This window comes from Balaenoptera borealis, assembly GCF_965194805.1.
Source record: "Balaenoptera borealis genome assembly, chromosome: 7".
Lineage (NCBI taxonomy): Eukaryota > Metazoa > Chordata > Mammalia > Artiodactyla > Balaenopteridae > Balaenoptera > Balaenoptera borealis.
The window spans coordinates 125,376,896-125,403,827 of record NC_138864.1 but is presented as its reverse complement, the minus strand read 5'-3'; the positions used below and the strand labels follow the sequence as shown (position 1 = coordinate 125,403,827).

General features: G+C 39.1%; 1 protein-coding gene and 1 long non-coding RNA gene across 30 annotated transcripts in view; one reads left to right on the top strand and one right to left on the bottom strand.

The window, feature by feature from the left end:
- Window positions 1-26,932, top strand: part of KMT2C (lysine methyltransferase 2C) — a 277,595-nt gene that overhangs the window by 48,002 nt on the left and 202,661 nt on the right. The gene's annotated exons all lie outside the window — the stretch shown is intronic.
- On the bottom strand, window positions 18,456-26,425 carry LOC309632007. Its single transcript, XR_014246696.1, has 2 exons — window positions 23,183-26,425; window positions 18,456-22,816 (listed from the first exon to the last, which is right to left on the bottom strand). It is a non-coding gene; the product is annotated as an uncharacterized lncRNA (long non-coding RNA).

The window sequence follows — 26,932 nt, the reverse complement described above, 5'->3', positions numbered from 1 at the left end:
TTTTTTTTTTGAGTTTCTTTGTACATAATTTCTGCTTTTTTCTTGTGTTTTCAGTTTTCAGGGATGGTAGAAAGGTACATTTTCTTCATTGTCTTGCCTTCTTTTAAAATTTATGTCAGGCTTCATCTAGGTCTTTCTGCTGTATTTTAGACCAATGCTGTCCAGTAGTGCTTTCTGTAGTGATGGAAATGCTCTATATCTATGCTTTTCACTGGGGTAGCCGCTGGAAATGGAGCTGGTGGGACTGAGGAGCTGAATTTTAATAGTATTTAATTTTAATTTTAATTCATTTAAATTTAAGTAGTCACATGTAGCTAGTAGCTACTGTGTTGCTCAGCCCAATTCTAGACTTCTCTCCGATTTCTCTCCCAGCCCTGCCTTCCTTTTCTCTCAGGTGGTCATTGTTATTAGTTTGGGGTCTGTCCTACCAAAATTTTTTGGCGTATATGTAAGAAATACATGCACATGTTTGAATATATACTGGTTTAAAAAAAAAATACATTTATTTATTTATTTTTGGCTGCATTGTGTCTTCGTTGTTGCGCACTGGCTTTCTCTGGTTGTGGCCTGCAGGCTTCTCATTGCAGTGGCTTCTCTTGTGGAGCACAGGCTCTAGGTGCGCGAGCTTCAGTAGTTGTGGCGCACAGGCTCAGTAGTTGTGGTGCACGGGCTTAGTTGCTCTGTGGCGTGTGGGATCTTCCCGGACCAGGGCTCGAACCCCTGTCCCCTGCATTGGCAGGCGGATTCTTAATCACTGTACCACCAGGGGAGTCCTGTGTGTGTGTTTTTAAATGTATTAAAAGAGATTTACTTACAGATGTGTAAACACATGTATATCCATGTATATGAGTGAAATTGATCAAATGATATATTCATTTTAAAGGGCTACATTTTTTTTTCCTCCCAACCTGGACGCTTCACTCTACATATTATGCTAATGTGGGATTTGGGGAGTTTGATCAGTTTACATTACTGTAAATCATAGATATGTCTTTAAAGTATTTCTAATTCTAACAGTACACGTGCTCATCATAAATTCGAACTCTAACAAAAGGTATAAATCACAAGTGCAGGTCTACTTCCCAGAGGTAATCACTGGAAACTTTCTTGTATTTCTTTCCAGATGTTCTTCATTTGTAGGTAAGAGATGTATGTATGTAGGAAAAAAAAAAAAAAAAAGATATAGGTATGTATTTTTTGAAAACAAATGGAATTATGCTGTAAACACTGTTCTGTAACTTGCTTCTTTTGCTTAAAAGGTATTTTGTACATCTTTTCGTAGATACATGTTGATTAATAATGTAGGTACAATTCAGTGATAATTGAAATAAAGTGTTTTTCCATTTACTGAATCCTATTTTTTTTTTTTTTTAATTTATTTATTTATTTTATTTATGGCTGTGTTGGGTCTTCGTTTCTGTGCGAGGGCTTTCTCTAGTTGTGGCAAGCGGGGGCCACTCTTCATCGTGGTGCGCGGGCCTCTCACTATCGCGGCCCCTCCCGTTGCGGGGCACAGGCTCCAGACGCGCAGGCTCAGTAATTGTGGCTCACGGGCCCAGTTGCTCCGCGGCATGTGGGATCTTCCCAGACCAGGGCTCGAACCCGTGTCCCCTGCATTGGCAGGCAGATTCTCAACCACTGCGCCACCAGGGAAGCCCCCCTATTTTTTTTAATTAGGTTTTTTTTTTTTCGTTGCACCGGGTCTTAGTTGCGGCATGCATGTGGGATCTAGTTCCCTGACCAGGGATGAACCTGGGCCCCCTGCATTGGGAGCATGGAGTCTTACCCACTGTGCCCCCAGGGAAGTCCCCTTGAATCCTATTTTTAAAAATTACTAATATTATTAAATCATGTTATATAATTGTCAGTAGGGATGGCTCAGGTAAAATCTAATAGGAAAGGCTGGATTAAAATTTTAAACTTGTGGGACTTTCCTGGTGGTCCATTGGTTAAGACTCTGTGCTCCCAATGTAAGGGGCACAGGTTTGATCCCTGGTCAGGGAACTAAGATCCCACATGCCGCATGGCGTGGCCAAAAAAAAAAAAAAAAAACAAAAAACAACTTATACTACATATGCCTATTTGCAAGTGTAACAGAGTTTGGTCTTTTTAATGTACGTGGTCTTTTAAAAATGTCTTATTCTGATGTCTCTTGTCTATTGTAAAACCCCACTTAAACTTTTGGGGGCTGATTTCTGTCTTTTTGCTTTAAGATAACACTGTTCTGCAGTTATTCTTCTGAGAGATTGAAGTGATTTTTTTTTTAAAGGAATGCATAGCAAAATTCTGTATTAAATGTGTTCACTCCTGGTTCCACTTACGGGTCTTATGATCTTAGAAGATGCTTAAGAGCCTGAGCTCTGTGTTAATCCAGGGCTGGTTCAAATCCTGGATGCACCACTTAATAATTAATTGTGTGACCATCATCCTCTCCCTGCTTCAGTTTTCTTGTCTGTAAAATGAGGAGTGATGATTGATGTGATGGGTCCATAAAAAGTACTGTGTTAGTTGAAATTATGACACCTGCTGTAACAGATAAACCCTGAAATCTCAGGGGCTTAAGAAAATAATAGTTTATTCTACTGGGACTTGAGTTAATCTGTTCTCTGATGTCTTCTACACATGACTTCCAAGATTGCCCTGGGCATTGATATCCACCTGGCAGATGGGGGAGGGAGGGGTGCAGGATCGTGTGGGAGCTTTGGAGGTAGGGCCTGGGAGTAGTGAAGCGGTATCCAGGACTTTCGCCCACATTTCATTGTCAGGAACTCAGACACATGGCAGGGAGGTTGGGAAATGTAGCCTAGCTGCCTGCCCAGCAGGACAGGGAAAATGCGTTTGGTGAATAGCCAGCCAGTCTTTGCAGTAAGTACTCAGCCCAGCAGATGGTTCTAAAGTTGTTGTTAAGCAAGTCACTTTACCTCTTGCGGGGGGGGGGGTGGTGGTGGTGGTCTGTGTTTCCGTCTGTGAAGGGAGGAGGGTGGTCATGATGAGGGGAATGGTTAACATTTGTTGAGAACTGCTGTGAAGCACTGTTTTAGGAGAACTGTATATTAGAACTGTGTTCATTCATTTAATTCTTTAAGAAGTCCTCTAAGGTAAAGACAATGATCATCCTTTTTTTTCTTTTTAACATCCAAGGAAACTAAGGGCCAGACGGAGTCATACATGGAGTTAGGATTTGAACCCAGGCAGTGTTCACTGCAGGGTCTGTGCTTTTAACACGCTCTACTGAAAGTCCTGTGTAAACACAGCTTCATTTAACCCCCTGGACCCTGCTGTGTCCTGAATCTTTCTTCTCTTGGTGTCTTTTCTTCAGCGGAGGTCTTCTTTGTGCCAAAATAATTTCTTTCAAGTTGCTGCCACCTCCATCTGTGATCTTTTTTTCCTTCCCTCCACTTGCCCTGATATTCAGTAGACTTATAGTCACTCCTTTTCCCTCTCTACCTGTTTTTTTTTTTTAACTTTCTATTAGAGAAAATTTGCCCATATCCAAGTGTGTAGAGAATAGTATAATGAACCCCAAAGTACCCATCTTCTAGCTTAAACAGTCATCAACACATGGCCAGTGTTGTTTCATTTATACTGTTACCCACTTCTCCTCTTCTGTTATTTTGAAACAAACTACAGGCATAATTTCATTTATAAATATTAGAGAATGTATCTCTAAAAAGTAAAGACTTAAGAAAACCCAAATACCACCCTCATACCTAAAAATAGTTAACAGTTAAGACCAGAATACCGTCAGATATTGAGTGTTCAGTTTAAGCAGGTGTCTCAATTTAAAACAAAACAAAACAAAACCAGTTTGTTTGAATCAGGAGCTGAATGAGGCCCACACATTGTGATTAAGTCTTTTTTACTCTATAGGTCGCTACCTCCTTTTTTCCTTGCCATTTATTTGTTGAAGAAACAAGTTATTTGCCCTGTAGAGTTTCCTGCTGTTTGGATTTTGCTGATTGTATCCCTGAGGTTTAACATGTCTTTCTAGTCTCTGTATTTCCAAGTTCAGGTTCACCCTTGAACAACCTGGGGGTTAGGGATGCCAATCCTCTGCACAGTTGAAATTCTGTGTATAACTTCTTTGTGTGTGTGTGTGTGTGTGTGTGTGTGTGTGTGTGTGTGTGTGTGTGTGTAACTTTAAAGCCAGCCCTCCGTATCTGTGGTTCTGCACCCACAGATTCACCCAATTATAGATTGTAGAGTACTGCAGTACCTATTCACTGGAAAAAAATCCCTGTGTAAGTGCGCCTGCCTAGTTCAAACCTGAGTGATTCAGGGGTCATCTGTACGTAGTTGGAGCTAGAGGCTTGATCAGATTCGAGTTCCATTTTATTTTCCATGACTGCTGTTCATGTTGCAGTGCTTTCTTTCATCTGGAGGCACATAATGTCTGGTTGTCTCTTTTTGTGATACTGGCAGCTATTGATGACCAGTGTCTGGGTCTGATTCATTTACTAGGTTGTAAAGTGGTGATGTTCTGTTATGCCTTCATTTTATTAGCTGGAATGCTTTTTGTAGAGAAAAATCCCCCTCACCTGTTGTTTGGTTGCCTAGTGTAACAGTTTACATAGGAAAGGCAGGATAAACGTTTGATTCTTTCTCTTTCTTTATCAGTTTGTGGTGTAATGAGTTGGTTCATGAGCATTTCCCAACTGTGCTTGATACGTTTTTCTTATTCTTATTTTCTTATGTATAAGTCACTGTGCAGGAAAGTATCTGAAAATTAACAGATAAAGGCAAGATTCCACCACAGTCACTGGCTGGTGGGGGACCAGTACAGTGTGGCAGAAATAGTGTTGTACACATACTGGGGAGCACGTAACAGAGGTGCTTAGCTTGAAGGTTGGGAAAGAGCTCTGTAGTTGATCTTGAACTGCGTTTTGAAGGTTGAATAGCAGTTTGCTCTGGAGGAGGTGATTCCTTTCCAGGCAGAGGGAGCAGCATGTGCAAAGGCTCTGGGGAGGGAGTGAGTTTGTAACTGTGGGGATGTCTTATGGCTGAGCCGAGTGTGCCCGGTGCAGGAGGCTGCAGAGATAGTGGGGATTTTAACTCGATTAAGGAAGAGTTTTGACTTAACTCTGAAGGCCATGGAGAGACACTGAAAGGTTTTTATCCAGGTGAATGACATAAGAAGCCCATCTTATGAGGATCACTTTGGCAGCACTGTGGAGAGTGACTCACGGTGCCCTTTTCTGAACTGCTTATACAGATTTGGTTTCTTTCTTGGTATTGCTCCCTTCTTCTTCCCCCATTGCCACCAACACACACGCACACACGTGTGCTCGCGCGCACACGCACTCTGTCTCAGGCCTCCTTCTAGAGTCCTGGCTCTCGTTCTTTGCAGAGCTTGGGTAACTGTCAAGGCTAGAAAGGAGGCTGTCTCGAAGACAAAAAGTGGTTGGTTGCAGTGGTTGAGAAGCCACTGCTGCTGTCCGAGCAGTACAGTGCTAGGCGTCATAGGAGGAACGGTGACAGGAACTGTAGGTGACGAACGAGCACGTAACTGTGGTGCCAGGCACTGTTCCCAGCATGCTGCTATCCCCGTTGTACAGGCGAGCAGACGTGCAGGGGAAGTTAAGGGACTTGCTCAAGGTTCTACTCTAGTAAGAGGCAGAGGTGAGATGGAACCTGAGCATTCGGCCTCATTCGAGTTTGTGCTTTGTGCCTAATGCACACCAAGCAGTCCCCGTAACATGTGTCATATAATCCCACCCCTCCCAGGGTTTCCAGGCCTCTGACCCTTCCCCTTAGTCTTATATCAACAGAGTCTTTCCCAGGGTTTCTGGTCTAGTAGCCGCCTATCCCATGGCAAAGTGAGAATCCCCAGTGTGGCTGGTGATACAGTTTGATCCCTGAACTGTGGGGGGAGATGTTTTAGCATTCCTACTGAAAAAATTTTTTCTCACACATACGTTAAACCCAGGTTTCTTAGGTTTTGTAAGACTGCCATTCAGCTATAAGTAGTTGAGTTAAACATGTTTATTGTATCAGAAAAAAATTAATACATCTAAATTATAAATGTTCATCTACAAAAGAACATAAAAATGCCCCACCATCTTAAATTAAGGTTTACAAACACTTAGTGGTATATATTTTTTACATACACATACAAATTATGTAAGTGTACATACATGTATGGAAAACATGTAGAAAAAATAGAAAATAAACCACCAAAAACTAAGTCGTCCATGAAGTCAGTAAAGTTGCAGGATACAAGATTAATATGCAGAAATCTGCTGTTTTTCTATACACTGATAGCAAACTATCAGAAAGAGAAATTAAGAAAACAATTCCATTTATAATTGAATCAAAGAGAAGGTAAAAGACCTGTACTCAGAAAACAGTAAGACACTGTTGAAAGAAACTGAAGACAACAGTAACAAATGGCAAGATGTACAGTTGTGTTCATGGATTGAAAGAATTAATATTATTAAAATGACCACACTACCCAAGGGAATCTACGGATTCCGTGCAATCCCTATGAAAATACCGATGGCATTTTCCAAAGAACTAGAGCAAATAATTCTAAAATTTTTATGGAAACAGAAAAGACCCCAAATAACCAGAACAATCTTGAGAAAGAAGAACAGACCTGGAGGGATCATGCTCCCTGATTTCAAACTATATTACAAAGCTACAGTAATCAGAAGCAGTATGGTACTGGCACAAAAACAGACACATAGATCAATGAAACAGAATAGAGAGCCCAGAAACAAACCACACTTAATGTGGTCAATTATTCTACAACAGAGGAGGCAAGGATATACCATGGGGAAAAGACAGCCTCTTCATTAAATGGTTTTCGGAAAACTGGACAGCTACACGCAAAAGAATCAAACTGGACTACTTTCTCAGAACATATACAAACACACACAATAAATATATAAACTTAAAATGGATTGAAGACTTAAATGTAAGACCTGAAACCATAAAACTTCTAGAAGAAAACATAGGCAGGTATGTTGTTTGACATCGGTATTAGCAGTATTTTTTTGGATATGTCTCCTCAGGCAAGGGAAACAAAAGCAAAAAAAAAAAAAAAAGACAATTCAAACTAAAAAGCTTCTGCACAGTGGAGGAAACCATCCAGAAAACAAAAAGGCCACCTACTGAGTGGGAGAAGATATTTGCAAAAGCTATATCTGATAAGCAGTTAATATCCAAAATATCAATATACAAAGAACACATTCAACTCAACATCAGAAAACCAAACAACTCAAATTAAAAACGGGCAGAGGAACTGAATAGGCATTTTCCCAAAGAAGACATACAGATGGCCAACAGTCACATGAAAAGATGCTCAGCATCACTAATCATCATGGAAGTGCAAATCAAAACCACAATGAGGTATCAACTCACACCTGTCAGAATGGCTCTTAGCAAACAGACAACAAAGAACAAGTGTTGGTGCGGATGTGGAGAAATGGGAACCCCCATACCCTGTTGGAGGGAATGTAAGTTGGTGCAGCCACTATGGAAGACAGTGTGGATTTTCCTCAAAAAATTAAAAATAGAACTATCATACAATCCAGCAATTCCACTCGTGGGTATTTATCCAAAGAAAATGAAAACACCTACTTTAAGAGATACATGTACCCCTGTGTTCATAACAGCACTGTTTACAATAGTCAAAGATATGGAAGCAACCTAAATGCCCGTCAGTAGATGAATGGATAAAGAAGATGTGGTATATATACACAGTAGAATATTACTCAGCTATGAAAAAGAATGAAATCTTGCCATTTGCAGCAACATGGGTGTGGGCCTAGAGGGTATTATACTAAGTGAAATAAGTCAGACAGAGAAAGACAAATGCCACATGATTTCACTTATGTGTGGAATCTAAAAAACAAAAGAAATGAACAAACATAACAAGACAGAGTCATAGATCTAGAGAACAAGCAGGTGGTTGCCAGAGGGGAGAGGGGTGAGGGGATGAGAGAAATAGGTGAGGGAGATTAAGAGGTACAAACTCCCAGTTATAAACTAAATGAGTCACGGGTATGAAATATATAGTGTGGGGAATACAGTCAATAATTAATATCTTTGATGACAGATCTTAACTAGACTTATCGTGGTAATCATTTTGAAATGTATAGAAATACTGAATCATTATGTTGTGTAACGGGAAGTATCATAGTGTTGTAGGTCAATTATACTGCAAAATCAAACAAACGAATTCGTAGAAAAAGATATCATTTGTTATCAGAGGTGGGGAATAGGGGGAGGGGGGAATTGGATGAAGGCAGTCAAAAGGTACAAATTTCTAGTTTATAAGATAAATATGTACTAGAAATGTAATGTACAACATGATAAAGGTAATTAACACTCTAGGTTATATATGAAAGTTGTTAAGAGAGAAAATCCTAAGAGTTGTCATCACAAGGAGAACATTTTTTCTTTTTTCTTTTTTATCTGTACAAAATGATGAACGTTCACTAAGCTTATTGTAGCAATCATTTCATGATGTACGTAAGTCAAATCATTATGCTGTACACTTTAAACTTACACAGTGCTATATGTCAATGATATCTTGATAAAACTGGAAGGAAAAAAAAGAGCATTGAAGATTGGTTTGGGAATGTAAATACCCCTCCTGCCCCCCATTCAGCTTATAGATGAATCAATCACAATTTTATCTGTCTGAATGTAAAAGAGAACTAGTGAAATGGCCTGAGGACCAGAGGTATGGGATGGGGTGGGGCAGGTTGTGGTGGTAGAGATGACTCTGCTTTCGGGTATTGTGAGAATTGTTTAAAAGGATGGTAAATTTGAAGAGTAAGATGAGTTCAGAGAGGGGGAGAGGTGTACAGGGGATGTTTTGAATAAGGACAGTGAGCCAAGGGGGTTATCTCTCATAAGAAAGAGCTCTGGATAGATAAGATTCCCAATAAATTGATCCCTTAGAGCTATTCTGAGTTGAAAGCTTATCTTTTATCTGAATGGAGCCCAAGTGGCTTTTGGTTTCTCTGATCTGGAAAGATTGTGTACCCCAGTAACTCATTTTGCTGAAAAAGGATATTCTTGAGGGGAGCAGTGGGAAAAAGAATTGGAAAGGCAGATTGTGGCCAGTTGAAAAACGGCCTTAAATGCCCAGCTTCAGGAACTGGGTTTTTATTTGGTATGTTGTAGGCAACCTTATGGAATTTTGAGCAGGTGAAAAATGCAGTGTTAGCAAGTCAGATAGCTAGGGAGGGGAGGGTGGGAGGCATAGACAACGCCAAGAGCTCCAGAGAAAACATCGAGTGAAATAGTTCAGATGGTGGCACCGGGCCTAGAAGGGGATACGTCGGAAGGTGAAGCATTACATGGAAAGAGGTGGCAGAATGTGGTGATTAACTGCAGTAGGAACACACAAAAGGAAAGGGATAACCAAACATTACTCAAAGCTTTTAGCCTGAGCTTTTGAGAATAGATGTCAGGAGAGGAAGACAATTTTATTTCTAAAAGCTATTCTAAAATAAATGGAGCTTATAAAAATTTTAAAAACCAAATCTTGAGATTCATGGTGTGTCTAGTTACGCTTGCCAAATTATTAAAATTATGTTGTGAATTTAAGATATTTTAAGGCCCCTATTGTAGTAGAAACAGGAGAAAATGGGAGGAACGTGCGTTAGGCAGTCAGGAAGGGTGAGCAGGCTGTGCTGGTCAGACGCCTAGGGCAGGGCTTCTCGTCCTTGGCTGAACCTTGTGGGGGCCGTGCTGTGCACTGAGGGGTGTTTAGCGGCATCCCCTAGATGTCTTCAGATACGGCCAGTAGGCCTGGGGGTGGAGGGGCAAAAACTCTCTGCACCCTGCCGCCCCGCCATGTTGAGAACCACTGCTCTAGAGTACAGAACCAGGACTACTAAACAGAGATTACTGGCATGCGTAGAGCAGTGTCCAACACAGAGCCAGCACTCAAATATTTGTTGAATAAATGAGTAATCACATTTTGGCTTTGAATTAAAAAACCCCAGAACTTGGTGAGTGACTACTCAAGCTGCTTTACCACGGAATGGGATGTCCATCGAGCAGTTCTTTCAGGTCTCATTTTCTAACCTGGGTTATTAAACTGATGAGGTTTTTTTCCTCTGATGTTTAGTTGGTTCTGATGCTTTTTGCTGTAAAACTTTCAGAGCCTCTCTGCTGACATTTATTCAGACTTCTCAGCTTGACATTCAAGTCCTTTCTGTATCCTGGATCCATCCTATCTGTCAGCACTTATTTGTTCTCTTCTGAATATGGCTAAATTTCATCCCCACTTCTACCTACTGTAGCCATTCCTGCTACCTGAATTACTTTCCTCTCCTCCCTTTCTCCACTTTCGTTCCTTTCTCTCTGGTCTGAAATCTTACCCATCCTTCTTTGTGAAGTCTTTACTAACCGTAAAGTGGTTTCTCTTCTCTCAAATAGATTAGTTGCTTTCACAGCACTTGAGCCATCCTGTTTATAATTTATTTCCCATGTACACACTCCTTAGGTTTGATGAATGTCTCGTATTCGTACTTGTATCTCTGTCCGGGTGTTACTGTTATGTGCTGCGTGTTGATTGAAGCAGAGACTAGATGTCTTGTCTGGGATGTTGTAGGATGAATTCGTTAATTGGGGAACAAGGAGAACAAGTCCTGCTAATATTGAGATTTTATGGTACTACTTTAGGTACACTTTTAGTCATAGTTATGACCAAGTAGTAAATAAGTGTTCCTAAAAACATTTTATAATGGGATTTTAAGTATATATAAAAGTAGAGGTATTTTATACTGAACCCGTGTTCCCGTCGCCTAGTGGTCAGTCAGTCATGTTTCGTCTATGCTGTCACTCTTCTCCCCTCTCTTCCTCCACCCCCATTTTGAAACAAGTTCTAAATTTCAAATTATCAATACATATTTTGGTATATGACTTCTGTAAAATGTTTAACCTGACTTCTGTAAACTGGTTCAACTGAAATAATGTGAAGATGGAGTTTAGAAACTGCTCAAAAAGTGGCCCTGAAGGAAGTTTCATTGGTGTTGTGAGGGCCTTATTAAGGGGTGAGTGGGAGATGAGGGAGTGGAGGAAGGCAGTGTGTGGGTTCTTTCCAGAAGAGTTCAGGAGGTTTCTTTTTCTTTTATTTTCTGGCCACGCCACACGGCACACGGGATCTTAGTTCCCCAACCAGGGATCCAGCCCGTTTCCCCTGAGTCTTAACCATAGGACCGCCAGGGAAATCCCAGCAGAGGTTTCTTTGAAGAGGGAGAAAACTGAACAACTTTTATACATTTCATTTGATTCCTTGTAAGTTTTTAAAGGAGATAAGAGAGTTTGTGTTCTTATTTCATTGAAGTTGAAAAAAGAGCACAGAAAATTAAGATGCAGTCCCTAAAAAAAACAAACTCAGGACTTGTGACTTAATATACTAAAGAAAATATTTCAGAGTGAAGAAAATATTAGAAGTTTGAGTTTCTTAATTGGGTTGTATCGTTCATAATTATTGTTTCATACTAACTGGCTAAGAAACATGAGACTGGGAAGTAAATACCCAGGTATATGCAGGTGTAAATCTAGAATTGGGTACAAAAATGAATAAACATCCGAACATCTACTTTGTACAAAGAAAGGTTCTGGCAGGTTCTGGGCAGGGCAGGAAGCCCAAAAGAAGTATGTCTGCCTTAGAGAGTGTACAGTTTAGATAGGAAACAAAAAGTAAAAAGAAAAAAAAAAAAACCCCAACTTGAATAGTTAATTAACAAATCACAGTTTAAATAATGATGAAAAGCATGTGTAAAAGAGATGTCAAGGTAGGACATAATTAATGGTACTAAGTTGAATAGGCCTTGGGGGAAGAAGAGATGTGTAGTCAAGTATATTTTAGAAGTCTATAATTAAAGATTGGAGGAATCTGGGATATTTGGAGTGGAGGGAGATTCCTTTCTAAATTAGCTTTTTAAATTGTGAAATTTCACATTCTTCTACATGTAATTTTTTTGTAGCTATATATAGTTTAGTTTAAAGAATAACAAGTATTTCTGTACCTACTTTATAGAAGAAGAATACTACCCAATATTCTTTGAAGTCCCCTAAATGCCTCTCCCTGATCATACCCCTTCTTCCCCTCCAGAGTAATCATTCTGAAGTTTGTTTTTAGTATTTTCTTTATAGTTTTTAAAAACCACATTTGTATGTATCCCTATATATGTTTAGATTTGCCTGCTTTAAAACTTTATCTCAATGGAATCATATATTGTATATACTGTATACAGTCTCTGCAAATTGCTTTTATCCTTTTGTGTGATTCATCTGTGTTCATATACGAAATACACTTTATTCATTTTCACTTCGGGATTGAGATGTTTTTCCATGTTCCATCTTGTTTTCACTCTTCCCCTTTGGTAGTTATACATTCTATGTGTATTGTTTTTCTGTCTACCTAGAAATATTAACATGAATATTTGAGATGTAACAGAATCAGTAATTTACCTAACTCCTGAACAGTAACAACTTTAATACGCTCTGCCTCTGGTCACCCTGCCTGCTGACTTACATGTTCTTGTGGTCCATCATCTTTAGTCCTTTTTGTAATCCCATAAATCAGACAGTAATATTAGTCTTCTTTCAAACAGTGTTTGTTTAGAAATAGTGACAAATTCACTCTTTTTTTCCCTTACCATTCCCTTTTACATCTCAGATTTTCCTTCTGGGACAATTTTCCTTCTTCCTGAAACTTTAGAAGTTAGTTGGTTGGTGACTTTGCGTGGTATAAAAATCTGTTTTGTTTTTCTAAAAAATTGTCCTCTTCTTTGTTTTTTTTTTTAATATACATTTAAAAAAATTTTTTATTTATTTATTTTTGGCTGCATTGGGTCTTCGTTGCTGTGCGCGAGCTTTCTCTAGCTGCGGCGAGTGGAGGCTACTCTTCGTTGCGGTGTGTGGTCTTCTCATTGTGGTGGCTTCTCTTGTTGCAGAGCACGGGCTCTAGAGTGCAGACTCAGTAGTGTGGCACAAGGGCCCTAGAGCACAGGCTCAGTAGTTGTGGCGCACGGGCTTAGTTGCGCCGCAGCATGTGGGATCTTCCTGGACCAGGGCTCGAACCCGTGTCCCCTGCACTGGCAGGCGGATTCTTAACCACTGCGCCACCAGGGAAGCCCTGTCCTGTTCTTTGAAAGATAGTTTTACTTCCGTGTAGTATTGGTATTTTGTGCATGTGCTTGGTCACAATTTAAAATACATTTCTTACTCTCAATCATGATTAAAAACCATGCCAGTGGGACTTCCCTGGTGGTACAGTGGATAAGACTCTGCATCCCCAATGCAGGGGGCCTGGGTTTGATCCCTGGTCAGGGAACTAGATCTCCCACATGCATGCCACAACTAAGAGTTCACATGCCACAACTAAGGAGCCCGTGTGCCGCAACTAAGGAGCTGGCGAGCTGCAACTAAGGAGCCCTGGAGCCACAACGAAGGAGCCTGCCTGCCAAAACTAAGAGCTGGTGCAACCAAATAAATAAATATTAAAAACAAAACAACAACAACCGCCACAAAAAACCATGCCAGTACATCAAAGGTACATACACAGGTCAACTTTACTGGGTAATACTGAGTGTTTTTCAAAATGATTTTATCAGTTCACACTCCCATCAGTTAGAGTCTAAAAGTTTCTGTTGCTTTAGTTTTCTTTCCACTTCTTGGTATTATCAGATTTAAAATATTTCCAATACAGTAGCTGAGAAATATCTTTTAATATTGTTTTAGATTTCATTTTTCTGATTATCTATAAAATTGAACACCTTTTCAATCTTATTCCCTGTTTATTTTCATCTCTTCTTTGCCTTTATATTTAGCTGTCTCTTCATAGCTTAAAACTGTGTTTTGTTTATAAATCTAGTCTGACAATTTTTTTCTTTCTTTTGGAGATTTTATTTCATTTACATGTTTTATAATTATTGATATATATTTGGATTTTTTTTGTGTAATTTATTAATTTTTGGCTGCACTGGGTCTTTGTTGCTGCGCACGGGCTTTCTCTAGTTGCGGCGAGCGGGGGCTACTCTTCGTTGCGGTGCACGGGCTTCTCGTTGCGGTGGCTTCTCTTGTTGCGGAGCACGGGCTCTAGGCGCGCAGGCTTCAGTAGTTTTGGCATGTGGGCTCAGTAATTGTGACTCGCGGGCTCCAGAGCGCAGGCTCAGTAGTTGTGGCGCATGGGCTTAGTTGCTCCACGGCATGTGGGATCTTCCCGGACCAGGGCTCAAACCTGTGTCCCCTGCATTGGCAGGCAGATTCTCAACCACTGTGCCGCCAGGGAACTGCATATGTTTGGATTTAATTCTGCCGTCTTATCTAATGCTTATTATTTGTCAAATCCTTTCCACCCCTTCCGTGTTTGTTTTTATTTTGATTGTTTTGTACTTAAAATATTTCTGTTGAGAAATTTGGTATGGTTTTGATTTTTTTTTGGCCGCACTGCACGGCTTGTGGGATCTTAGTTCCCCGACCAGGGATTGAACCTGGGTCCACAACGGTGAAAGTGCTGAGTCTTAACCACTGGACCAGCAGGGAATTCCCTTCATTCTTGATCCTTTGTAAATATATTTCCCTTCCCCGTAATACTTTTAGTATTTTCCTTTATCCTGTCCTTCTATATATAGTTCACCACAAAACACTGTTTTGAAAATAGTTTACTGGAACGCAAGATTTTAAAAAACAAAGAGTCAATACATTTTCTTAAAAAACAACTTAATTTTTTGGGCAGTTTTAGCTTTATGGAATTGCACAGAAAGTACGGTTCCCACCCCCACCCCCCCACCCCCCTCTCCCTAAGAAAACTTATTTAAAAGGAAATTTCAGGCAAATAAAATGGATGTTAAAGTTTGTAATTATTTTAATTCAAAGACCTTCTGAAAAATAGATCTTTGTGTGGGCCTCTTCCTTGTGTTTTTTTCTTTTCCCTATTTTTTGACCTGTCATTCTTAACAAATGCTTAAACTTCACAACTATCCATCATTGCAAAATTCCATACTACTATAAATTCTTTGATTGCAAAGTCGTAAAACAACAACAATAAAAATGATAACGTTTAGGTATTTCTTAGAAAGTTTTATTTTTATTTATGGTAATTATATACTTCCCCCTTACTCCAGATGTTCTAGACTTTGTGAAACTTAAACTTTAGCTAAACAGTCATACCTGTAGACACTACTAACTGTATGCAATTATCAGCTGTAAGTACCCCTGACTATAAAGAGTTCACACTTACTATGTAGGAAGGATGATGCCAGTTTAATTGATTATGCCCATTTTGAGCTGCTGTGCTGATTATTGGCTATTTAATGGGAATATGGTTACTCTTGATTTTTCTTTGCATTGGCTTAATGTCCTTATTGCTATATAAATTTGCCTTGACAATTACTAGCATAGTGTTTTAGTCTTCATAATTTTCCTCCAAAACTTTTTTGACATGTGAGACTAAATAAGAGCTTTATTCTAGGCTCTGTATTTAGAATATCTTTGGTATATTTGTACAAATTACACTCCTACTAGTGTTTTGTTTTCCTTTAACTGGCCCAGCTGAAGGAGTTATCACTCTTTATTAATTTGTTAGTAAAATGATATCTCCTTTAATTTCCCTTTCTTAAAATTGTTAGGTTGAATGTCTCATGTGTTTAAAGACCATTTCATTGTCTTTTTCAATTGCTGGCCATATTTGATTTTTCTATTGAGAATTTGTTCTTTCTCTCTTTCTCTCTTTTTAAAATTTTTGTTGGAGTATAGTTGACTTACAATGTTATGTTAGTTTCACGTGTACAGCAAAGTGAATCAGTTATACATACATATATATATATATCTCCATTCTTTTTCAGATTCTTTTCCCATATAGGTTATTACAGAATATTGAGTAGAGTTCCCTGTGCTGTACAGTAGGTCCTTATTAGTTATCTATTTTAGATATAGTAGTGTGTATATGTTAATCCCAATCTCGTAATGTATCACTTCCCCACACGTTTCCCCTTTGGTAACCATAAGTTTGATTTTGAGATCTGTGAGTCTGTTTCTGTTTTGTAAATAAGTTTATTTGTATCATATTTTATTAGAGTCCACATATAAGTGATATCATATGATATTTGTCTTTCTCTGTCGACTTAACTTCACTTAGTATGATAATCTCTAGGTCCATCTGCCAAGTGGCCAGAATGGCCATCACCAAAAAATCTACATATGATAAATGCTGTAGAGGGTTTGGAGGAAAGGGAACCCTCCTACACTGTTGCTGGGAATGTAAACTGGTACAACCATTATGTTTTTTTCTCTTACAAAAATATTACTCTGTTGCTGTATTAGTAATATTTTTAGGAAAATTATTTAATGTTACCTAGTAAGTGACATATTTTAGGTGGCTTAAGGGTCAAATGATACTCTAACCATAGAACAGTAATGCTGTGGCTTGATATTTTATTGTGCATGTATATGGATATAATCATATACATAGGTATAAATCAGGTTATTAAAGTATAGATGAATATGTGCTCTTTATGAAACTCATGGGGAGTGAAAAACTAAAGGCCGTTCCTTGGCCCTCATTTTCCTTCATATCCACAGAAGAAACCACTGTTACCAGTCCGGTGTGTAGCAGTCTAGGTATCTTGCTCTATTTGTAAGTGTTTACATACACGCAAATGTACATGCTTATATGCATATTTGTACATTTGTATACACTTAAAAAAATTCATGGACTCATATATTCTGTAATGTCCCTTTTCCTCTTGAAACTGTGTCTTAGAGAGCTTTCTATTTTAGTGCAAATAGAAAGTACAAATACATTGTTTGTAGTGATCAGAAACTGCAAATGATTGAGTGGGTAGAGCATACTTTATTTAAATATTCCTTTGATCAGCTTTTAAGTTGTTTGTGCTATAGTGAACATCCTCATATATTTCCACATCTGTATCTATTCTCTATATATTTATGCGCATGAGATAGGATAGATTTCTAGATGTGAAAGTGATCAAGTGGTGTGCATATTTTATATTTTGATAGATATTGCTGAATTGCCTTTTAGTATATGCTGTACCATTTACATCCTTGCCAGCTGTTATGAGTGAGCATTTGTCTCTTCTGTACTCCCACAATCACTGAAAATTATCAGTATTCTTCATTTTCCATTTAATTGTTTGACTTCCCTGATGACTTTGTGAGGTTGAACGCTTCATCATGTTTTACAGGTCAGTTCATTTTATCTATCAGTTGCTTGTTTGTATTCGTTGTCCCTTCTCCTGTTAGGTTTATCTCTTAATTTCCTTGGTTCTTCCTTTATGTCCGTAAGTAAAGTTTTATTATATTTCTCATTAAAGTTGTTCCTAGTAACGTGATTGTTATTGCATCTCTTTTCATTACATTTGAATTGATTATCACTGCTGTTTGTTCAATAGGAGGTATAGGAAAGTCGTTGATGTTTATATGTTACTATGGTGATCAGTCTTATAGAAAACTCTGTTAGAGCTTTTCAGTTGATTAACTTGTGTCTTCTAAGTAGATGTTGGTGATGTTATCTGTCAGTGATGACAGTTTTGTCTAGTCCCTTGTGGTGTTAAAACTTCTTATTTCCCTTTGTTTACCTTAATTACATAACATTCAGCCTTAGGTTACATGGCTTTCTTTTAAAGTTTGACTCCATATAAAATTTTTCTGTTCAGTGGGAAGCAGGACTATAGTTTGCTTATCTTTAGAATGGTTAGGTGGTTATCTGAATTCTAGTTACTAAATTCCTATTTTTCCTCTTGAGTTGTAGAACCATTGTATTCATTCAGCAAAGCACATATTGAGTGCCTGTGTAATGTCTGGTGCTGTTAGGTGTGGGGAGTGCAGTAGTGACTAAAACAAAATTCCAGCCCTTGTGGAGATTACATTCTATCTGAAGAGACAGATTAATAAAATAACAATAAATGTAATGTGAGGCACAAACAAGAATGAAGCGGGGAAATGGATAGCAAGTGACAGGCCCTATTTTGTGGATTTGCTGATAAGAAAAGTCCTCTCTGAGGATGTGACATTTCAGCAAAAACCTCAATGAAGAGAGGCCTGTGACTATCTGGGAGAAGTGTTCTAGGCAGAGGAATCCATAAATGCCAAGGCCCTGAAGTGGAACATCTTAGGTGTGTTTATGAAGCGCTAGATGGCCAGTACAGCAGGATGGCAGAGTGTAAGGAGGAGAATGTCCCCATGTGAGGATCAGAGGGAACCAGGACAGGCACATGGTGTAGGGCCTAGTAGGACATGAGGACTTCGGACTTCATCCTAGGTGTGATGAGAAACCGTTGGAGGATTGAGAGGAAGAGAGTGACCTGTTTTAATTTAATGTTCAGAAAGATCATCCAGAATTGTTTGGGGAGCCTGTAGGCCGGTGAGAATGGAAACAGGGAGGCCGCTAATTGCGATATAGCCAGTGGTTAAGAATATTGGCTATGGAGCTAGACCTATTAAATTTTTTTTTTTTCTTCAGCTAAGACAGCAAAAGAGATGATTTATTGTTACACGTTAACATTCAGCCGCAACTGAGAATAGAACTAGTCCAGTATGTCAAAGGTCCAGGGCAGAGGACCAAAAGGGACCATTTTGATACGAGCAAGGTGGGTCTCTCAGAGGCGGTCGAGGCGATCAGAATGGCCATCGATGTTCCAGATCCACTGAGACAAGTTCTAGGCAGTAGGCAAGCAGTCCAACAATTTGTACCAGCGTCCCTGGCCTCTGGCTTCCGTTGCTTCTGCTCCTGTGGCCTCCATGGGTGTACAAGTTTACTCGGACCTCTGCCTCATCTTTCTTCTTTTGCGCTTCAGCCTGCGCATTCGCTTCTTCCTCCACTTCGCTCTCATGGTGCAGAGGTTTCTCAGAAGATAGCACTCTAGACCTATTAAATTTGAGTAAACTTGAAGATCCGTTATCTTCCCTGAGCTTCATTTTTTTTTTTTTTTTTTTTTAGAAAGAACATCTTTTTTTTTTTAATAGTTTTATTTATTTTTTTAAGTTTTTGGTTGCGTTGAGTCTTCGTTTCTGTCTTCGTTTCTGTGCGAGGGCTTGCTCTAGTTGCGGCAAGTGGGGGCCACTCTTCATTGCGGTGCGCGGACCTCTCGCTATCGCGGCCTCTCTTGTTGCGGAGCACAGGCTCCAGACGCACAGGCTCAGTAATTGTGGCTCATGGACCTAGTTGCTCTGTGGCATGTGGGATCTTCCCAAACCAGGGCTTGAACCTGTGTCCCCTGCATTGGCAGGCAGATTCTCAACCACTGCGCCACCAGGGAAGCCCTGAGCTTCATTTTATTCATCTGTAAAATAGAGATGGTGATAAAACAGTGGCTCTTACATACTAAATGCTCAGTAAAGGCTAGTTGTATGATTCCCAATTGTAACAGTAACAAAAAGATGATGGTGACTTGAGGCTCTTAGCAATTGTAAATGGTGAGAAGTTTGCATGTTTGGAATACAGGTCTCTCCTGCTATCCGAAAGCAGTGTTCTTATGAAAACTTTCATAAGCCGAGACGGCATAAAGCGAAGAAGCAGTTACCCCTTATTTTTGGAAAAGTGAAAATCCTCTTTGGGTTTCTTTTGGTTGGTGAAAACAGGTACTAATGTAGGTCTCTTGTGAAAGTGAAGTGGCATAAAGCGAGCTTTTGAAAAGTGGGGGATACCTATATATCTTGAAGGTAGAGCTGATGAGATTTGCTGACATGATGTATGGGGAATGAGAGAAAGGGATCTGAAGTTATGGAGCTGGGTTACTCAGGTGATTGATGCCACTATCGACTGAGGTGGGAAACATCGGAAAAAGCAAGTTTCAGAAGGTAGGGTGTGGAGTCACATTTGGTTTTTCATGTGTTAACTTTAAAGATGCTGTTGAGTAGACAGTTAAATATGAGTTGTAATTCAGTAGAGAGGTAGGAAATAGAGGAATTTGGGAGTTAACAGCATATACATAAAGAGACTGGGTGAGATTACCCAGGGAATGAGCCTTTGTATGTAGAGAAGAGATTTAATGACAGAGCCCTGGACACTCTACCATTTAGGGGTCAGTAAAGAGGAAGAGGAACCAGTAGAGGAAGTGAGAAGCAGCAGCCAGTGTGGTAGAAGAATCAGGAGAATGTTATGTCCAAGAAGCTAAGGAGAAAACGATCACTTGTCTCATGTGCATATGACAGATTGAGAATTGGCAAGTTGTAGGTGCTTGGTAGAGTAACTAGATAATTTATTGATCAAACCAAGACCCCCCCCCCCTCGCCCCCCTTTTCTGGCTGCACCGCGCAACACGTGGAACTTCCCTGACCAGGATCGAACTCGTGCCTCCTGTAGTGGAAGTGCAGAGTCTTAGTAGCCACTGGACCACCAGGGAAGTCCAAACCAAGACATTTTGAATATGACAGGAGCACAATCATCATGTGAGAATGACAGGCCTAAACTGGCACAGTCCAGGCAAACCCAGTTGTATGTCACCCTGTTCTTTAGTGACCCTGATCCCAGCCCCTTCAGTGGGATGTGGGGGAGGACATTCAGATGGAGAGGCATGGAGCTGAAGTGGAGAATGGGATACGGAACTTTTTCAAGGAGTATTGTTCGAAGGTTGGTGCGGAGAAGCAGAGCAGTAGCTGGGAGAGGATGTGGAGTCCAGAGAGGGTTTTCTTTTTTTTTTTTTAAAGAAGATTGTTGTTATTGCAGTAAATTGTATGCTGATGGGACTGATTTTCAGAGTAGAAAAGGTTGATAATTCAGGAGAAGAAGGGAATAATGCAAAGTTCATGAACAGGAAAGAAAATGTGATCCGGAACACAGGTAGAGGGATTGATGTCAGCTAGGAGCATACATAGTATGTTTAATAGGAGGGAAGGTAGAGTATATGGAAAAACATTCAGGAAGATCGGAGGGTTTGGTAGGAGGATATGAAAACTCTTCTGACTACCTCTATTTTGCCATTGAAGTAACAAGCAAGTTCTATCAACTGAAGGGTGTAAAATGGAGAGTCTTAAATTTTTGTTTTTTTTTTTTTGGCTGCGCTGGGTCTTTGTTGCTGCGTGCGGGCTTTCTCTAGTTGCGGTGAGCAGGGGCTACTCCTCGTTGGGGTGCGCGGGCTTCTCACTGCGGTGGCTTCTCTGGTTGCAGAGCATGGGCTCTAGGTGGGGCTCCAGTAGTTGCAGCACGTGGGCTCAGTAGTTGTGGCTCGCGGGCTCTAGAGCGCAGGCTCAGTAGTTGTGGCGCACGGGCTTAGTTGCTCCGTGGCATGTGGGATCTTCCTGGACCAGGGATCAAAACCGTGTCCCCTGCATTGGCAGGTGGATTCCTAACCACTGCGCCACCAGGGAAGTCCCTTAAATGTTCGAAGACAGAAGAAGTATGACATAAATATCTAAGGTAATGGGAGAGTAAACTGACCCAAGTGGAGATCGCTGGGCAGCAGTGAGGGGCTGCTTGAGGTGTGAGGTTAGAAATACAAAGTGAAGTCAGTAGCCTGGCTGTGTCTTTTTCCCTCAGCTTGAATTCACAGACCAGAGTAGGTGGAGAGTTAGATTTAATACGGATTGAGGTTTTTCCCAGACAAATATAATGGAATGAAATAAGAGAAAGTATTGAGGGTCTATGTAACAGAGTGATTATAACTGCTGACCATGGGATCCAAGCTGGGAAAAGAGGTAATAAAGATATGGGAATGAGGAGAGCTTCCCAGTGACAATAGCTAACAGTGAGTGCCTACCAGGGAACTGGCATTGTAGGTGCTTTACATTCAGTCCTCAAAGTAATCCTGTGAGGTAGTGCTTTTTGTACCACTTTACAGATGAGGAAATTGAGGCACTGAGTTTAAGCAGCTCATATATGGTTGTGCAGCTGGTAATTAGCCTTTTAATACAGGCAGTATAGCTCTGCAGTCCATGCTTGTAATCACTGTATTACAGCTGCCTCTTAGCTGAACCGTGAGAAGCTGGTAGGGGAGATGAATTGGCAGATCCTGTAAGGTTGAAGATTATTGGAGTGAGGTCCTACAGGGTGGGTGTTAAGCTCCTATGGACACGGGTATACAAATACCTGCTCAAGTCCCGCTTTCAACCTCTTGTTTTTTTGAGAGTGTGTGGGTCAACATGTCTTGGTCCAGTGGAGTGAAATCCTGAGACACTTAGAGGAGAGATGGTCTTGAGCTTGTAAGAATTTTTCCTTTGCCAATTTTGATGTGTGAGGGGCTGAGTAATGGACTTCTGACTAAAGTTATGTTTGGTAGCGAATACAGGCACTGGCCCAAGATAGCTAGCTCCCCTACCCCCAACAAATTTTTTTTTAAAGTTGAAGTTTAGGAGGAATCAGTAGTTTTACAGACCTCAGTTCTTGGGTCTTCTCCCCATGGATTTGTTGCCCTCACTACAGTTTAGCTCTTACCAACTCAGTGACTTCGGGTAACTTATTTAACCTTTCTTAATTTCAGTTTGGTTATCTGTAAAATGGGAACAGTAATGTCTACTTCAACAGGATAGTTAAGAGGATTCAGTGAGAATAATGTACTTTAAGGTTTTTTGGGTTTTTTTGTTTTGTTTCGTTTGGTCGTTTGTTTTTGCTTCATGTATTTTGAAGTTCTGTTGTTAGGTATACATACACATTTAGAATGAGAATTATGTGTTGTTGGGAATCAGTATTATCAATATGTAATATCCTTCTTTATCCCTGGTCATTTTTTTTTTTTTCGAAGTTTGCTTTGTATGACATTAGCATATCCACTCCAGCTTAATTTTGATTAGTGTTGCATGGTATATGTTTCCTTAAATATGTCATTATATTTGATTTCAGTTTCAAGTAGGCAGCATATAGTTGGGGCATTTTCTTTTTTAATTGATTCTGACACAATCTCTGTATTTTTTTTTTTTAATTAATTAATTTATTAGTTATATTTGGTTGTATTGGGTCTTCGTTGCTGCGCGCGGGCCTTCTCTAGTTGTGGTGAGCGGGGGCTACTCTTCGTTGCGATGTGCAGGCTTCTCATTGCGGTGACTTCTCTTGTTGCGGAGCACGGGCTCTAGGCCGTGCGGGCTTCAGTAGTTGCAGCACGTGGGCTCAGTAGTTGTGGCTCGCAGGCTCTAGAGCGCAGGCTCAGTAGTTGTGGCGCACGGGCTTAGTTGCTCCATGGCATGGGGGATCTTCCCGGACCAGGGCTCGAACCTGGGTCCCCTGCATTGGCAGGCGGGTTCTTAACCACTGCACCACCAGGGAAGCCCTGTATTTTTTTTAATCTCTGTATTTTGATTGGAGTGTTTTAGGCCACTTACGTTTAATGTAATTATTCATTTGTTTTGATTTAGGCCCATCATTTGTTATTTATTTCTAGTGAGCCTTTAATTTTGGTTTTGTAATTTTTTATTTCTAAAATTTCTTCTTTATGTCTTTTCTTTATTTGCTCATACTTTCTATTTTAAGTTTTAAGAATGTTCAGTATCGCTCATTTGAACATTTTATAATAGCTGCCTCAAAGTGCTCATCAGATAATTCCAACCTCTGTCATTTTATCATTAGCCTTTTTTGTTCATTGTACTTTTTCGTGTGATTTGATATTTTTGTAGTTCTCTATGTATCAAGTAATTTGGATTGTTTCTTGAACATTTTAGATATTATAAGACTGTGTGTTTTAAAAACATGGAGAATGGTGGTAATTTTGATTTAGCAGGCACTTGGCCTGGGTAGGTCCAAGCTACAGGTTTCAACCAGCCCTTTGTGGGCTTGTAGTAAGGTCAGTTTAGTTTTCAAAGCCTTTTGCAAGACTGTTTCTATTTGTACTGTATGTGCAGTACCAAGTAATCAGTCTGGGACCTGGCCAGAGGTCTGTTAGCTCAGTTCTGAAAGGCTTTCTTATACTAATTAGGATCAGGTCCACCCATGGGCAGGTTGTTGGTCAGATCAGGTGAGCGCTCTCATTTTCTGCACCTCAGCAGTCACTCCTGGGTTTCAGACTTCTTTGAGTTCAGGCCAGGAGATACTGGAGAGGTAAAATAGAAGTAAACTTAGTGATACTTTGGTAGTACTTTGAATTTTGGTGTCTGTTCTTGAACAGCCTGCTGTTGCATGTCTTTAAGGAAACTCAAATAGCTGTTTCATGAATTATTTACATGTTTTATAGTTACATTCAGTGAGAGAAAAAGTTTGGCATATATTCCTTCATCTTATTTAGAGCTGGAGCCCCTTGATAATCTTTTGTTTGAGATTTTTATGTGTGTTTTTAAATCGAAAAATAGGTTGTAATTTTATTTTCTTTCAATACCCTTGTTTTGACTTGGTATGTATGACAATTATAATATCTGCAAAAAATAGGTAGTAGAGTGTTCCATTTTTATTCTATGGAACAGGTGTCTGTTTATGATGGATATTGGTTTTATATAGTGTCTTTGATTTTGCTGTCAGTGGAATGCCAGCCTCATAGAATCAGTTGGAAAGTGTTTCCTTCTCCATTATTTACAGAAGATAGTGCAGGATTAGTATTTCTTAAAAGTTTGATAGAATTCATCAGTAAAGCCATTTGGGATTGAATTTTCTTTGTGTGAAGGTTTATACTTACAAATTCAATTTTTAAAATAGATAACTGGGTTATTCAAATTTTCTATTTCTATTCTTAAGTCATTTTTGGTAATTTGTGCCTTCCAAGGATTTTGGTCCATTTCATCTACGTTGCTGATTCATTGACATAAAATTATTTATAATATAATGTCATTGTCCTTTTAATGTGTGTAGTCTCTCTAGTGATGACCCCTGTTTCATATTTTCTATTGGTAGTTTGTGAGGGTTTTTTTGTTTGTTTTTCTTTTCTTGATCATTTTTGCTCGAGAGTCATCTATTTTATTCTTTCAAAGAAGTATCTTTTGGTTTCACTGATTTAAAAAAAAATTGTTGTGCTTTTATATCATCGATTTCTGCTCTTTATTATTTCTTCCCTTCTATTTATTACAGGCTTGATTTGATTTTCATTTTTTAATTTCTTAAAGTAGAGACCTATATTACTATTAGAGTTGAGCTGTTATTTTCTGATTTAACTGTTTTTTTTTTTACTGTTTATTTTTATTGAGGTGTAGTTGATGTACTATATTACAGAAGTTTCAGGTGTAGAAAATAGTGATTAACAATTGTTTTACAATTTTTAAAGGTTATGTTTTTCAGTTTATAGTTATTATAAAATATTGACTATATTCCCTGCATTATACTGTATATCCTTGTAGCTTATTTATTTTATACATGTTTGGTACCTCTTAATTCCTTGATATAGGAATCTTACATCTTGACTCTGATATAACTATCTTGCCCTTGATATAATTATTTAAGTAAGTTTCCCTCTTTCACTGCTTTCCTGAATCTTAATGAAATTCTGTGTTTTCATTTTCATTTAGCTCAAGCTATTTTTTAATTTCCTTGTCATTTCTTTCTTGACTAGTGCCTTATTTAGAATTGTGTTGTTTACTGAATATTTGAGGATATTGCATACATCTTTTTTGTTTGTTTACAGTTTAATTCTATTATGACCAGAGAACATGTTCTATATGATTTCAGTCTTTTAAAATTTGTTGAACTTTGTTTTATGGCCTACAATATGGCTTATTCTCTGGATTGTGTGCTTGGAAAGAGTAGGTATTCTGTTGTCATTAGGTAGGGTGTTCTATAACTGTCAGTTAGGTCCATGTGGTTGGTAGTAGTCTTAAGTCTTCTGTCTCTTTATGGAGTTTTGTGTCTACCTGTATCAGTTATTGAGCAGAGTGTTGCAATATCCAGATATAATTGTGGGTTTAAACATTTCTCCTTGCAATTATGTATTTTGAAACTTTGCTATTGAATGCATACATATTTAGGACTGTTATCTCCTTGATGAAGGTTCTTGTTTTCTTAATTTAATCTGATAAAATTTGCCTTTGAATTGTTGTATTAAGACCATTTATGCTTAATATAATTATTTATGTGGATGGGTTTAAATCTACTTGCACTTTGTTTTGTATTTGTTCATTCTCTCCCATTTTTTCCTTTGTTTCCTTTTATTCATTTCCTGTCTTTTTTGGGTTAATTGAATATTTTTTTAGGATTCTATTTTATCTCCATTTGACTAATAAGCTGTGTGTGTGTGTGTGTGTTTACAAAAGAGTAGCTTTAGGATTTATGTTACACATTTTTAACTCATCAGAGTCTACCTTCAATTAATATCACTTCAGATGTAATAAAAGGCCTGTACATCAGTATACTTTTACCCTCCAATGTTTTGAACTATTGTTGCCATACATTTAAATTTTATATATATTATGAAATCCACAATAAATTATTTTTGCTTTGAACAGTGAGTTAACTTTTAAAGAGATTTAAAAATAAAAGTCTTTTATATTTATTCACATAGGTACCATTTCCATCACTCTTTATTCCTTTCCATAGAGGAATTTTGATCCATATTTTTATTGAGTATTATTTTCCTTTTTTCTGAAGAATTTCCTTTTTTTTTTTTTTTTTTTGAATTTCCTTAATGTATCTTCTAATGAAGGTTTTTTGGTGAAGAATTTGTTTAGCGTTTGTTTGAAAAAAATTTTAGATTACTATTATTTATCTATCTATCTATCTATAGCTGCGTTGGGTCTTTGTTGCTGCACGCGGGCTTTCTTTAGTTGCGGTGAGCTGGGGCTACTCTTTGTTGTGGTGCACAGGTCTCTCATTGCGGTGGCTTCTCTTTGTTGCGGAGCACGGGCTCTAGGACGCACGGGCTTCAGTAGTTGTGGCTTGTGGGCTCTAGAGCGCAGGCTCAGTAGTTGTGGCACATGGGCTTAGTTGCTCCGCGGCACGTGGAATCTTCCCGGACCAGGGCTCGAACCCGTGTCCCCTGCATTGGGAGGCAGATTCTTGACCATTGAACCACCAGGGAAGTCCCTCTAAAGTTTTTTTTTTTTAAGTTAAACATAACTTAAACATAACTACTACTACTTACACTAGTTGCCTTAATAA